Source organism: Triticum dicoccoides, chromosome 4B, assembly GCF_002162155.2.
Source record: "Triticum dicoccoides isolate Atlit2015 ecotype Zavitan chromosome 4B, WEW_v2.0, whole genome shotgun sequence".
Lineage (NCBI taxonomy): Eukaryota > Viridiplantae > Streptophyta > Magnoliopsida > Poales > Poaceae > Triticum > Triticum dicoccoides.
Window position 1 is genome coordinate 597,255,202 of NC_041387.1, and position 13,276 is coordinate 597,268,477.

Genomic DNA, 13,276 nt, shown 5'->3' on the forward strand with positions numbered 1-13,276 from the left:
TCTTTCGATGTGCCTCCTCACACACATTCCCATGAAGATGCCGTTGAAGATCTTGCCAACACCGTCGGAGCTTCACGTGATGCGATGCGTGATGAGGACAGGGAGGAAGATTCATCTTCAGAGGCGGAAGAATCGTCTTCGGAAGATGAGGACGAAGACGAGGAAGATGTTTGATGTGTCTTTCATTTATGTCTTGTGGGCATGAACTTTTAGTTTGCATTTTGAACTTGGTTGGATGAACTTGTGGGCATGAACTTGTGGGCATGAACTTGGTTGGAAAATGTTTGTGACAAATTTCACATGTTCATTGCATTTTGATAATTGTTTCAAACTCATTTTCGCGCGCGCCCGACGAGTCGCGCATGCTGTATTTTTGCGTGCTGCTGGAGCGGCGCGTGCGCGCTGCATTATAGTGCGGCTGCTGGAGCCAGCGCTCGCGGCCGCGCTAAACCAGCCGAAGCACACACGGCAAACAGGTTTTTTGCGCGCGGCGCTTAGCGCGGCTGTTGGAGATGCTCTTACCGCAGATGATTTCTCCGGATGCTCGTCGTCGTCGTCGTGCTGTGGAGCATGTGTTGAGAGAACTGTTACTGTGAGAAATAAGAAAGATATTTGTTTGTAATGAAAACGGTATATATGAGATTGAATATAATAGAACATAATATTGAGGTAATTCAATTATGCAGTCTGATAGGAGAGTAATCGGGCAAGCAGCAGTGATAAAACTTTACCAGTGTGTTCTTGACAAATTGCGCACACAGATAATCAGGCATACATCTTGTACTAAGTGGAATTAGCTAGTACTGGACTCCCTTCACAGAATGGCACATACAGGTAATGAGGCATGGATCTCACAGTGAAAAGAAAAGGTAATAGTACACTGAATGAGTCAAATTGTAGGATCAAATAGGAAGATAGAGTGCAGGGAATGAAATGAAATGGTATCAGTTTATATGATGGGGACTGAGCAATGATGTATGTAAAATTGTGACTAAGCACACGCTGTGTGTCGATGTGGTAAGCACTTCCTTAGATAGATTTCACATTTTTTAGGATTCAACAAATTCTTAAAATGAAAGCAGCTTCTTTTATTCAGTTCTGTATAAGTTTTCTATGGAACATGTTGATGCATGAGTATGGATTAAACGATGTGACTTACAAGTTTCATGTCATTGTAAAAACAGATTCTTACATATTGAAAATTTAAGATTTAGGCAGAAACAAACCTTCTATTACCGGCTGAGTTCATTGAAGGCTTGTTGTTCCTTCAAAATATGTTGACCTATCTACTGGATTACTTTGTTTGAAAGCTAACGGAATCTCCTGTCACAACATCACGGTATGCTCAACTCGATCGTTTTTCTTGATGCAGTATTCCTACATATTCAAGGAACATGCTTATGACAATTTTGAGAAAATATTGTTGATAGTAGAAAGATATATAGATGCAGGTGATCAACCTAATCACAAAAATTATGGCTAAAACCTAACATCAGAAAATTGCAAGAGAGGCTAACCATGGCTGAAACGTATTGATCACCTTGTTCCTTTGATCTGAGTCTGAAACAGGGATCATTATATGAACTTTGCAGCAGTTATGATAATATGATAGTACCACTGAGGCTCATGAAGATCGTCCCTTCCCATCCTCTTATCTTCATGCTCAAAAAGCACATTTCCGGTCAGCTATAATTAGTATTCCCAAGCATGTACCATAAAAGGGAAGCAAGCCATCTTCAGTTAGTTTAGAATGTTCTCATCGGGCTGTGGTTCTGATGGTAAGCTCAGTACTAAAAGTAGGACATGTAGGTTGCATTGTCGTTGCTGATGATCAATCAAAAAACAAAAAGATAGAACAACACCGTTTCATGATAATGCAAAGAACAAAAATATGGATTTAAAGTTATCGAGCACTGCTAGGAAAATATTGTCATGAAGAACGAAAGGTAAGAAAGAAATAAAGCAAGCGTTGAACGTGTAAAAATATCCTCCAAGCTTTGCCAAATTAGAATAAAGCTGATTTTCCTTTTTGAGAGTTTGATAGCAATCTGCAATGCATCAAAAAAGGATTAGACTTGACAAGAAAAGAAATCTCTGCTCCTTTTATAGTCAAAGAACAGGCTTGCATCAACAAAAATACAAAAAACACAGAATTTGCTAGTGTAAGGAACTTGCTATGATACACTGACGCAGTAAGGAATTTGCAGTGATACACTGAATCTCCACTGACAGAACAAAGAAGCGCCAATCTGCGGATATCGTACAACCTGAGACATAAAAATGGAAGGAACTCGTTAGGGCAGAAACATTAATCCAAAAAAACTTCATCTGCACTGACCATGCAAGACGTAAACTGAAACAGCCAGACTGTTTCAACATTCTAGAGAATCAGAAAAAACTCTAAGATTATGACACTAAACAAACGTCGGCCAATAGATTCTCACCACCCTTGCAACCTCCATTGATTGATCACATTTTGCTGGCCCTCTCATCTATCAAATCGAAAATTCCAAAAGTCACAATCAAGAAAAAAAAGTATCCATTTGGGAACTTGAATCCAGAACCGGGAAACAGAGGAATGAGTCATCATACCAGAGATTCGTCATGGAATGGCTCTTTCTGCCGCCGCCTGTCGTTCTACACAAACTCATGGGCCGTGAATTAACTACTGAACCGACTTCAAAAACCTAGAAATTAAGGGAGGGGGAGGAGGAAGACCACACCGTCAAGAAGGTTGCTGCCGGGGGGAAGAGACCAAGGGACGACACAGATGGCGTCGTAGCCGTCGCGGACGAGCTAGCGGCACTGCAGCTCACCGCTGGGCCAAATGAACTAGGACGTGCGTCATGATATTGAAGAAGGATGGTGGGAACACCAGCTCAAAACTGACAAGACATTGCACCACATCACTCCTTAGCCTTGGTATGATTTCTGGATCGATCACCTTCTGAGAGATTGCATTGAGGAATGCACATAGATTCACAATGGCTAATTAGACGTTTTTCGATAGAAGCCCCCTCAATGCAACTGGAAGCAGTTGCGTCATAATCACATGGCAGTCATGAGACTTTAGGTTCTGGAACTTTTTCTCTGGCATATTTATTATTCCCTTTATATTCGACGAGAAGCCAGTCGGGACCTTCATACTAAGCAGGCATTCAAAGAAGATTTCCTTCTCTTTTTTCATAAGAGCGTAGCTGGCAGGACCTTCATACTGCTTTGGAGGCATGCCGTCTTTTTCGTGCAAATGTTGCAGGTCCTCCCGTGCCTCAGTTGTATCTTTTGTCTTCTCATACACGCCAAAGAAGCCTAGCAGGTTCACGCAAAGGTTCTTTGTCACGTGCATCACGTCGATCGAAGAGCGGACCTCTAGGTCTTTCCAGTAGGGTAGGTCCAAAAATATAGATTTCTTCTTCCACATGGGTGCGTGTCCCTCAGCGTCACTCGGAACAGCTAGTCCGCCGGGACCCTTTCCAAATATTACGTGTAAATCATTGACCATAGCAAGTACGTGATCACCGGTACGTATGGCAGGCTTCTTCCGGTGATCTGCCTCGCCTTTGAAATGCTTGCCTTTCTTTCGACATTGATGGTTGGTCGGAAGAAATCGACGATGGCCCAGGTACACATTCTTCTTGCATTTGTTCAGGTATATACTTTCGGTGTCAGCTAAATAGTGCGTGCATGCGTGGTATCCCTTGTTTGTCTGTCCTAAAAGGTTACTGAGAGCGGGCCAATTGTTGATGGTTACAAACAGCAACACGTGCAGGTTAAATTCCTCCTGTCTGTGCTCATCCCACGCACGTACACCGTTTCCATTCCACAGCTGTAAAAGTTCTTCATCTAATGGCCTTAGGTACACATCAATGTCGTTGCCGGGTTGCTTAGGGCCTTCGATGAGAACTGGCATCATAATGAACTTCCGCTTCATACACATCCAAGGAGGAAGGTTATACATACATAGAGTCACGGGCCAGGTGCGGTGATTGCTGCTCTGCTCCCCGAAAGGATTAATGCCATCCGCGCTTAAACCAAACCATACGTTCCTTGGGTCACGTGCAAACTCAGCCTAGTACTCTCTCTCGATTTTTCTCCACTGCGGCCCATCAGCGGGTGCTCTCAACTTCCCGTCTTTCTTACGGTCCTCACTGTTCCATCACGTCAACTTGGCATGCTCTTTGTTTCTGAATAGTCGTTTCAACCGTGTTATTATAGGAGCATACCACATCACCTTTGCAGGAACCCTCTTCCTGCGGGGCTCGCCGTCAACATCACCAGGGTCATCTCGTCTGATCTTATACCGCAATGCACCGCATCTCATTTTGCAGTTGCTCCGTTTCGGTAGCAATTGCAGAAAGCCTGTTTGCGGTCTCCGGATAAATAAGTCGATACAGGCGGACTACATACACGTGCTCTCCGAGTAGGGAAAGTGAGAAATCTACGGTCTTCCATCCGCGGATGTGACAAATCCAATCCAATTTGGTCTTGTCCCGTGGCTCGGACCCGGTCGCGTAAATGCAGCTACGACTACGACGGGATACTATAGTTATTTACTCTGTTTCAATCCCTATTTGGCCATTCAACAGTAGCGTACGTCCTTTGGAAAGCATCTCTTCCTAGAGGGGACTCCCGCTTGTGATCTTCTTCCTTGGGTCGGAGAAAATAGAACTTACCAATTGGAAATGGAAATGCCGAATGAATTGAACCAAACTACGGAAACTGTGGTTGAGCTTGCCTGTCATCAACGAAGGATGGTTGTGAAGTTGGTGGAAGAAAGCAAACCAATGAATGCAGCTAGTCACCCCGAAAGGCGAGCCCATGTCTTTTGAGAAACTGACACAACCTGTTGTGTTGACTTATCTTATACTAAGGGTCCGTCCCAGCCAACAAGGGATTTCTCATAATTCTAGGATGAAACAACATCATATCTCAGCTTGATTATGAGAGAGATTGAATTGAAAGAACCCGGTTTCAGAGCATGGAAACGGAAAAGAATGAGGTGAAAGGGCCGACCCATGCGGCCCAATGACGATAGATGCATTCGCCATAGTTCCAGCATTACGACAAACCCGTGTCAAATATATAGCGGATTTGGACGCTCTAGCCAAAACGAATCCTATTACCGAGCATGCGTTCAAATCCTCGTACGCACCGCGGTAGAGGATGCATGGGTATATACCATATACAGGCAAATTATTTGTCCCGGTTCGTGGCAGGAACCGGGACTAAATTCCCCCTTCTATACCGGTTCAAGGCACGAACCGGTACCAATGGTTGTGGCCAGAAGCGCGGCCCATTGGTCCCGGTTCGTGCCTAGAACCGGGACAAATGGATCCAGACGAACCGGGACCAATGCCCACGAGGCCCTGGTCGGCCCCCTGGCCTCATGAACCGGGACTAATGCCCCCCATGGGTCCCGGTTCGTGAAGAACCGGGACTAATGGGCTGGCCAAGCCCGAACCAAAGCCATGTCTTCTACTAGTGGACGCACGCTCGGCCTTGGGTGCCATGGCCCGAAAGCCGGAAGCACCACCATAAGCGCTGCCTTCGACGTAGTGGAGGATGCGGCCACGCGTCTTAGCGATCGCAAGCGGCCGCTCCTCCTTCGTTGGGCGACTCTGGCGTCATGGTGGCGAGGAGGGCCTGTCGATCCGCACATGGTGGCTGTGCGGCAGGGGTGACGCCGTGTGACGCCCCCGATTCAATCGTACACTAATCATGCACACAAACGTGTACGATCAAGATCAGGGACTCACGGGAAGATATCACAACACAACTCTAAAAGTAAAATAAGTCATACAAGCATCATATTACAAGCCCGAGGCCTCGAGGGCTCGAATACAAGTGCTCGACATAAACGAGTCAGCGGAAGCAACAATATCTGAGTACAGACATAAGTTAAACAAGTTGCCATAAGATGGCTAGCATAAACTGGGATACAGATCGAAAGAGGCGCAGGCCTCCTGCCTGGGATCCTCCTAACTACTCCTGGTCGTCGTCAGCGGCCTGCACGTAGTAGTAGGCACCTCCAGTGTAGTAGGGGTCGTCGTCGACAGTGGCGTCTGGCTACTGGGCTCCAACGTCTGGTTGCGGCATCCGGGAAGAAGAGGGAAAGGGGAAAAAAGGGAGCAAAGCAACCGTGAGTACTCATCCAAAGTACTCGCAAGCAAGGATCTACACTACATATGCATGGGTATATCTGTAAAGAGGCAATATCGGTGGACTAAACTGCAGAATGCCCGAATAAGAGGGGGATAGCTAGTCCTGTCGAAGACTACGCTTCTGGCAGCCTCCGTCTTGCAGCATGTAGAAGAGAGTAGATTGAAGTCCTCCAAGTAGCATCACATAGCATAAACCTACCCAGCGATCCTCCCCTCATCGCCCTGTGGGAAAGCGATCATCGGGTTGTGTCTGGAACTTGTCTGGGTGTGTTTTACTAAGTATCCGGTTCTAGTTATCATAAGGTCAAGGTACAACTCCGAGTCGTCCTTTTACCGAGGGACACAGCTATTCGAATAGATCAACTTCCCTGCAGGGGTGCACCACATAACCCAACACGCTCGATCCCCTTTGACCGGACACACTTTCCTGGGTCATGCCCGACCTCGGAAGATCAACACATCGCAGCCCCACCTAGGCACAACAAAGAGGTCAGCACGCCGGTCTAAATCCTATGCGCGCAGGGGTCTGGGCCCATCGCCCATTGCACACCTGCATGTTGCGAACGCGACCGGAAGCAGACCTAGCCCCCTTAATACAAGCGCAGGCTTACGGTCCAATCCGGCGCACGCCGTTCAGTTGCTGACGTCAAGAAGGCTTCGGCTGATACCACGACGTCGAGTGCCCGTAACTGTTCCCGCGTAGTTGGTTAGTGCGTATAGGCCAGTGGCCAGACTCAGATCAAATACCAAGAACTCGTTAAGCGTGTTATTTTAAAGTAACCGCAGACGCCGACCAAGGCCAGGCCCAACTCTCTCCTAGGTGGTCTCAACCTGCCCTATCGCTCCGCCACAAGGTAACAGTCGGGACCGTCGGGAACCCAGGCCCACCTCTACCGGGATGGAGCCACCTGTCCTTCCAGCCCCCACATCGAAATCACTTGCGGGTACTCTACATGCCGACCCGACTTTAGTCACCATCTGTATAGTATGTATATGTATATATGTATAGTATATACCTGTGATCACCTCCCGAGTGATCACGGCCCGATAGTATAGCAAGACAGACTGACAAGAATGTAGGGCCACTGATGGTAAACTAGCATCCTATATTAAGCATTTAGGATTGCGGGTAAGGTATCAACGACTGTAGCAACAATGATAGGCTATGCAACAGAATAGGAGTAACCGAACAGTAACATGCTATACTACTCTAATGCAAGCAGTAGAGAGAAGAATAGTCAATATCTAGTGATCAGGGGGGGGGGGAGGGCTTTCCTGGTTGCTTTGCAGACAGAAACGGACCCTCCAAGGTGAAGTAGTTGATCACTGGTTCAACCGCGGTCTCGGGGCCTAACGGAAAGAAGTAACGGAGTGGGGACATAATAAATAGCAGAGCAATCAAAGTATCACAAAGCGTAACATGGCAATACATGGTGCTAGAAGTGACCTAACGCAGTAGTAGGTGATACCCGCGAAGTAGGGAAACATCCGGAAAAGTATTCCCGGTGTTTTGCGTTTTCGGACAGACGGACCAAAGGGGGATTGTTGCATGTTCACCATGCTAGGGATGTGTGGCGGATGAATGGACTGCCTATTCGGATTCGCCTTGTCGTTATGAACAACTTTCATGTACAAAGTATTTTCATCGGAGTTACGTATTATTTTATATGATTTTCTAAAATTTTAAATATTTTCTAGAAATTACTGGATTTAATTTAATTCGAAATTATAACAGTAAATACTTTTGTCACCTAGTGTTACTCTAGCCTATGAGTATGCCCGTGGGGCCAGTGGGGTGGGTTGACCTAGTCAAAGATTGAATAGTCAAAGGATGAATAGTGTAGGCGGATCCCATATGTCATTGACTTAGACTTTTCTTAAAATTTGTTTTTCTTTAAGATAACAGGGGGTTTCACATGTCATTTACTATTGGACTAATCAACTAGTACTACTAACTAGACTAACTAACTAAATTAATCCCTAAACTAGTACTCCCTTTGTTCCTAAATGTAAGTCTCTGTAGAGATTCGACTATAAACAAACCGCATACGGATGTATATAGATGCATTTTAAGTTTAGATTCATTAATTTTACTATGTATGTAGTCTACCTACAATTTCTACAAAGACTTATATTTAGGAACGGAGGAAGTAGTACTAATTAAGCTTACCACACACACAGAACACACACCTAGCACACTCACGTACACCACGCTGCATACACACACACTTAGCCGCTCTTGGCCATGGCTGTTGGCCTGCAGCGGCCGCTAAGAGCAGTAGCAAGCAGCAAGATGCAGTAGCAGCTAGTGGCAGCAGGAGCAACGCAGTCAACAGTGGCAAGTAGCAACGGAGCCGCAAAGCAGAGCAGCAAGCAGTAGGCAGCAGCGGACGCGGCAGCAGGCAGGCGCGCGCGGGGCGGGCGACTACAGAGAGGCAGCAGCGCAGACGAGCAGGGCGCAGCCCTGGTGGGCGCGGCTGGAGTGGCGTGCAGGGCGCGGCTATAGGCGTACGGGAGCACCGCGCAGAGGCGCGCGAGGCTGCAACTACATCAGTACACACAGGTGACGTGAACGTGAAGCTTCGGCCTCGGCGAGCAACGACGCGCGGGGGCACGGATCGAAGCCGGGAATGGGGGGAATCGGAGGAGGAGCTCACCACGAGCTCGAAGATGTGGTCGGGGAGGCCGGAGGTGGACCGGAGCCGCGGCAAACGACGTTGGACACCGGCGATGTACCGACGAAGATGTGCTCGATGCCGAGCGTACCAGCCCTCCTAGCTCGATCCCTTAGGCGAGGGCGAAGGAGAAGACGATGGAGGAGCTCCTGGACGTCTTGGCGCGATGAGGTGAAGCCGGTGGCCACGGGATCGAGAAGGCAGCGGCAACTGTGGTCTCTGGTGCGGACAAAATCGAGAGGCGGAGAGGGAGACGAGGGGGATGGGCGTTAGGGTTTGCCAGGGGTGGCAGGCGTCGGACTTAAGCGGCAGGGAGGGCTTCAACCTCTTGTCTTTTTCTACAGCCGTTCAAAGTAGCGCCGGTCGTGCCCCATGCTCCTGCCTTCCGTGGCCGGATGTGCTGCCGCGGAGGCCTCACCGCCTCCTACTATTTTCACCGCTGGTCAGGCCCTGCGGCGACGGCAGCCTCACACCGCAGCCGAACTAGTGAACCCTCGTACTCCTCTCCGCGCGGGCTTCCACTGCCGTGTCTTCCCCGGCTCTCCGTCGTCCCCTTCCTAGGCCTCGCCGTCGTCCACCGCCCTGGTGCTCTCGGCGCGCCGTGGTCAACGTGGTCAACGAACGACTTCCATCGGACGTGGACTGTACATGGAGAGGTTGACAGCTGGGTCCACGACCGCAGCAAGGAAGTGCCTCCTTATTACGCGGAAAATAATTATTCCTTCACCTGACAGCGGGGACCCATCGGACGGGCCACCGTATTTCGCGAAAAAAACATTCCCCCTGACTGCTGGGACCCACCAGCTACATCTTCGCACGCAAGGAATTGCGTCCGGGCAAAAAAAAATGATTCGCCCCCACTGACTGCTGGGACCCACCAGCTACATCTTCGCACGCAAGGAAGTGCCTGACAGTCAGGACCCACCTGGTCGAAGCGTACGTAGCGTTGTCATTCTAGTCGTGAACATGTACGTACATATATACTGGTCGATGTAGAGGCGCGCACATGTCGTAGTAGAGGCGCGCACGTGTCGTAATAGAGGCGCGCACGTAGCATGTACACGTACGTACATACGGGCAGGGCCTCGAACGCCTGCTCGTGCATACGTATATGGCTGGGTCAGAACAGAGAAACATCGTCGTCGTTGTGTTTATGGGGAGCCAACCGGCTAGGTCGGAACGGAATGCGTGGTCGTGTTCATCGGGAGGGCTTGGACGGAACAGGCGATGAAAACGAGGCCTGACGTACCGCAGAACGGAGGAAACGGACCTCCTACGTTCGGAACGGGGTCCTGTTGATCGGGAGGGGTGTGGCGTACCGCAAAACGGAGGAAACAGACCTCCTACGGTCGAAACGGGGATCCTGTTAATCGGGATGGGTGTGGCGTACCGCAAAACGGAGAAGCTGCGGTGTGAGGGAGAGGCAGAGGGTTGAGACGGCGTGAGTTGGCCACCCGTACTCGATGCCGACGGCGAGCTCTAGTCGAGAAGCTCATCGCACGCTCGAGCCGCCCTGCTCTGCCTCCTGGTCCTTTGGATGGCCATGAATGGTGAGGAGGAGAGGTTGTAGAGGGGGCATGGAGGAGAGGAACAGCACGAACCGCGGGGAATCATGCGCCCGGCTTCTTCCTCGGCTTTGTCGCACCTCCGAGAACCAATAATCGAGAGGCTGCCCCTTGCACCGGCCGGCCGCCTCTCAACCCGCGACGCTCTATCTATCGATCCATTAGGAGGGATGGCGCGAGCTTGGCCTTGAGGATGAGCCAACACAACTTCTTGAAGGAAATATGTCCGGCAGTCCGGGTGCAGGTAGAGCCCCAGCACCCCCGTGTGGTGCTCGTCCACTTCCGGTGGCGGCCGCCGCCGTGATTTGGGGTGGCCAACATGTAGTTGGGGGACTTTTTTTGACGGGACATGGAGTTGGGGGCGTTGCGTGCTGAGAGGAAAAGGAAAGGGGAAAGCCGCATGAAGTTTCCTTCAAGGTGGCCCCTCTCTTCTCTCTGAAAGCGCCCAATAACGAGCTTGCGTCGGCAGCGTTTTTGTTTGCAGCTAATCCGACATGGACTGCGCGAGAGCACGCCCCTGATGCGCACGTTAATGTGTTTGATTTCTTACAGTGCATTTATCCAGAATATTTATTGGAGAATCCGCTGATCATTTACGTATTGCACTAAGGGCAAATCCAATGCCGACCTCAAACCACTTGTAATCGTTCGTACCGCACAATCCGGATGTGTCGTGTCATCCAGCGCGGGGCCTGAATCGGTCCGCTCGGTGGTCCGGAAGCACTTTTCCCTGCAAACCGAAGATAAACTAGGGGGGCTTTGTGAAGGAAATATGCCCGAGAGGCAATAATAAAGTTATTATTTATTTCCTTATATCATGATAAATGTTTATTATTCATGCTAGAATTGTATTAACCGGAAACATAATACTTGTGTGAATACATAGACAAACAGAGTGTCACTAATATGCCTCTACTTGACTAGCTCGTTGATCAAAGATGGTTATGTTTCCTGACCATAGACATGTGTTCTCATTTGATTAAAGGGATCACATCATTAGCTTAGCACTTGATCGTTTAGTTTTCTGCTATTGCTTTCTTCATGACTTATACATGTTCCTATGACTATGAGATTATGCAACTCCCGTTTAACGGAGGAACACTTTGTGTGCTGCCAACGTCACAACATAACTGGGTGATTATAAAGGTGCTCTACAGGTGTCTCCGAAGGTACTTGTTGGGTTGACGTATTTCGAGATTAGGATTTGTCACTCCGATTGTCGGAGAGGTATCTCTGGGCCCTCTCGGTAATGCACATCACTTAAAGCCTTGCAAGCATTGCAACTAATGAGTTAGTTGTGAGATGATGTATTACGGAACGAGTAAAGAGACTTGCCGGTAACGAGATTGAACTAGGTATTGAGATACCGACGATCGAATCTCGGACAAGTAACATACCGATGACAAAGGGAACAACGTATGTTGTTATGCGGTTTGACCGATAAAGATCTTCATAGAATATGTAGGAGCCAATATGAGCATCCAGGTCCCGCTATTGGTTATTGACCGGAAACAGTTCTAGGTCATGTCTGCATAGTTCTCGAACCCGTAGGGTCCGCACGCTTAACGTTACGATGACAGTTTTATTATGAGTTTATATGTTTTGATGTACCAAAGGTTGTTCGGGGTCCCGGATGTGATCACGGACATGACGAGGAGTCTCGAAATGGTCGAGACATAAAGATTGATATATTGGACGACTATATTCGGACACCGGAATTGTTCTGGGTGATTTCGGAGAAAACCGGAGTGCCGGAGGGGTTATCGGAACCCCCCGGGGAAGTATTGGGCCTTAGTGGGCTTGAGGGGAGAGAGAGGGCAGCAGCCCAGGAGGTGGCGCGCCCCCCCATGGGGAGTCCGAATTGGACTAGGGAGGGGGGCGCGGCCCCTCTTTCCCTCTCCCTCTCCCTCTCTTTCCTTCCCCCTTCCTCCTTCCTAGTGGGACTTGGAAAGGGGAATCCTACTCCCACTAGGAGGAGGATTCCCCCCTCCTTGGTGCGCCCCCTAGGGCCGGCCGGCCTCCCCCCTTGCTCATTTATATACGGGGGCAGGGGGCACCCCAAGACACACAAGTTGATCTTCGAGATCGTTCCTTAGCCGTGTGCGGTGCCCCCCCTCCACTATATTCCACCTCGGTCATATCGTCACGGAGTTTAGGCGAAGCTCTGCGTCGGTAGAACATCATCATCGTCACCACGCCGTCGTGCTGACGGAACTCATCCCCGACACCCTGCTGGATCGGAGTCCGGGGATCGTCATCGAGCTGAACGTGTGCAGAACACGGAGGTGCCGTACGTTCGGTGCTTGGATCGGTCGGATCGTGAAGACGTACGACTACATCAACCGCGTTGTCATAACGCTTCCGCTTTTGGTCTACGAGGGTACGTGGACACACTCTCCTCTCTCGTTGCTATGCATCACCATGATCTTGCGTGTGCGTAGGAATTTTTTTGAAATTACTACGTTCCCCAACAGTGGCATCCGAGCCTAGGTTTTATGCGTTGATGTTATATGCACGAGTAGAACACAAGTGAGTTGTGGGCGATACAAGTCATACTGCTTAGCAGCATGTCATACTTTGGTTCAGCGGTATTGTTGGATGAAGCGGCCCGGACCGACATTACGCGTACGCTTACGCGAGACTGGTTCTACCGACGTGCTTTGCACAAAGGTGGCTGGCGGGTGTCAGTTTCTCCAACTTTAGTTGAACCGAGTGTGGCTACGCCCAGTCCTTGCGAAGGTTAAAACAGCACCAACTTGACAAACTATCGTTGTGGTTTTGATGCATAGGTAAGAATGATTCTTGCTAAGCCCATAGGAGCCACGTAAAACTTGCAACAACAAAGTAGAGGATGTCTAACTTGTTTTTGCAGGGC

The 13,276-nt window shown here is 49.2% G+C and overlaps 1 long non-coding RNA gene across 1 annotated transcript; it reads right to left on the reverse strand.

Annotated features, from left to right (window-relative positions):
• Positions 1 to 733: 733 nt before the first annotated feature.
• On the reverse strand, positions 734 to 3,042 carry LOC119293976. The gene is made up of 4 exons (XR_005143273.1): positions 1,976 to 3,042; positions 1,518 to 1,662; positions 1,227 to 1,377; positions 734 to 812 (listed from the first exon to the last, which is right to left on the reverse strand). It is a non-coding gene; the product is annotated as an uncharacterized LOC119293976 (long non-coding RNA).
• Positions 3,043 to 13,276: the final 10,234 nt, after the last annotated feature.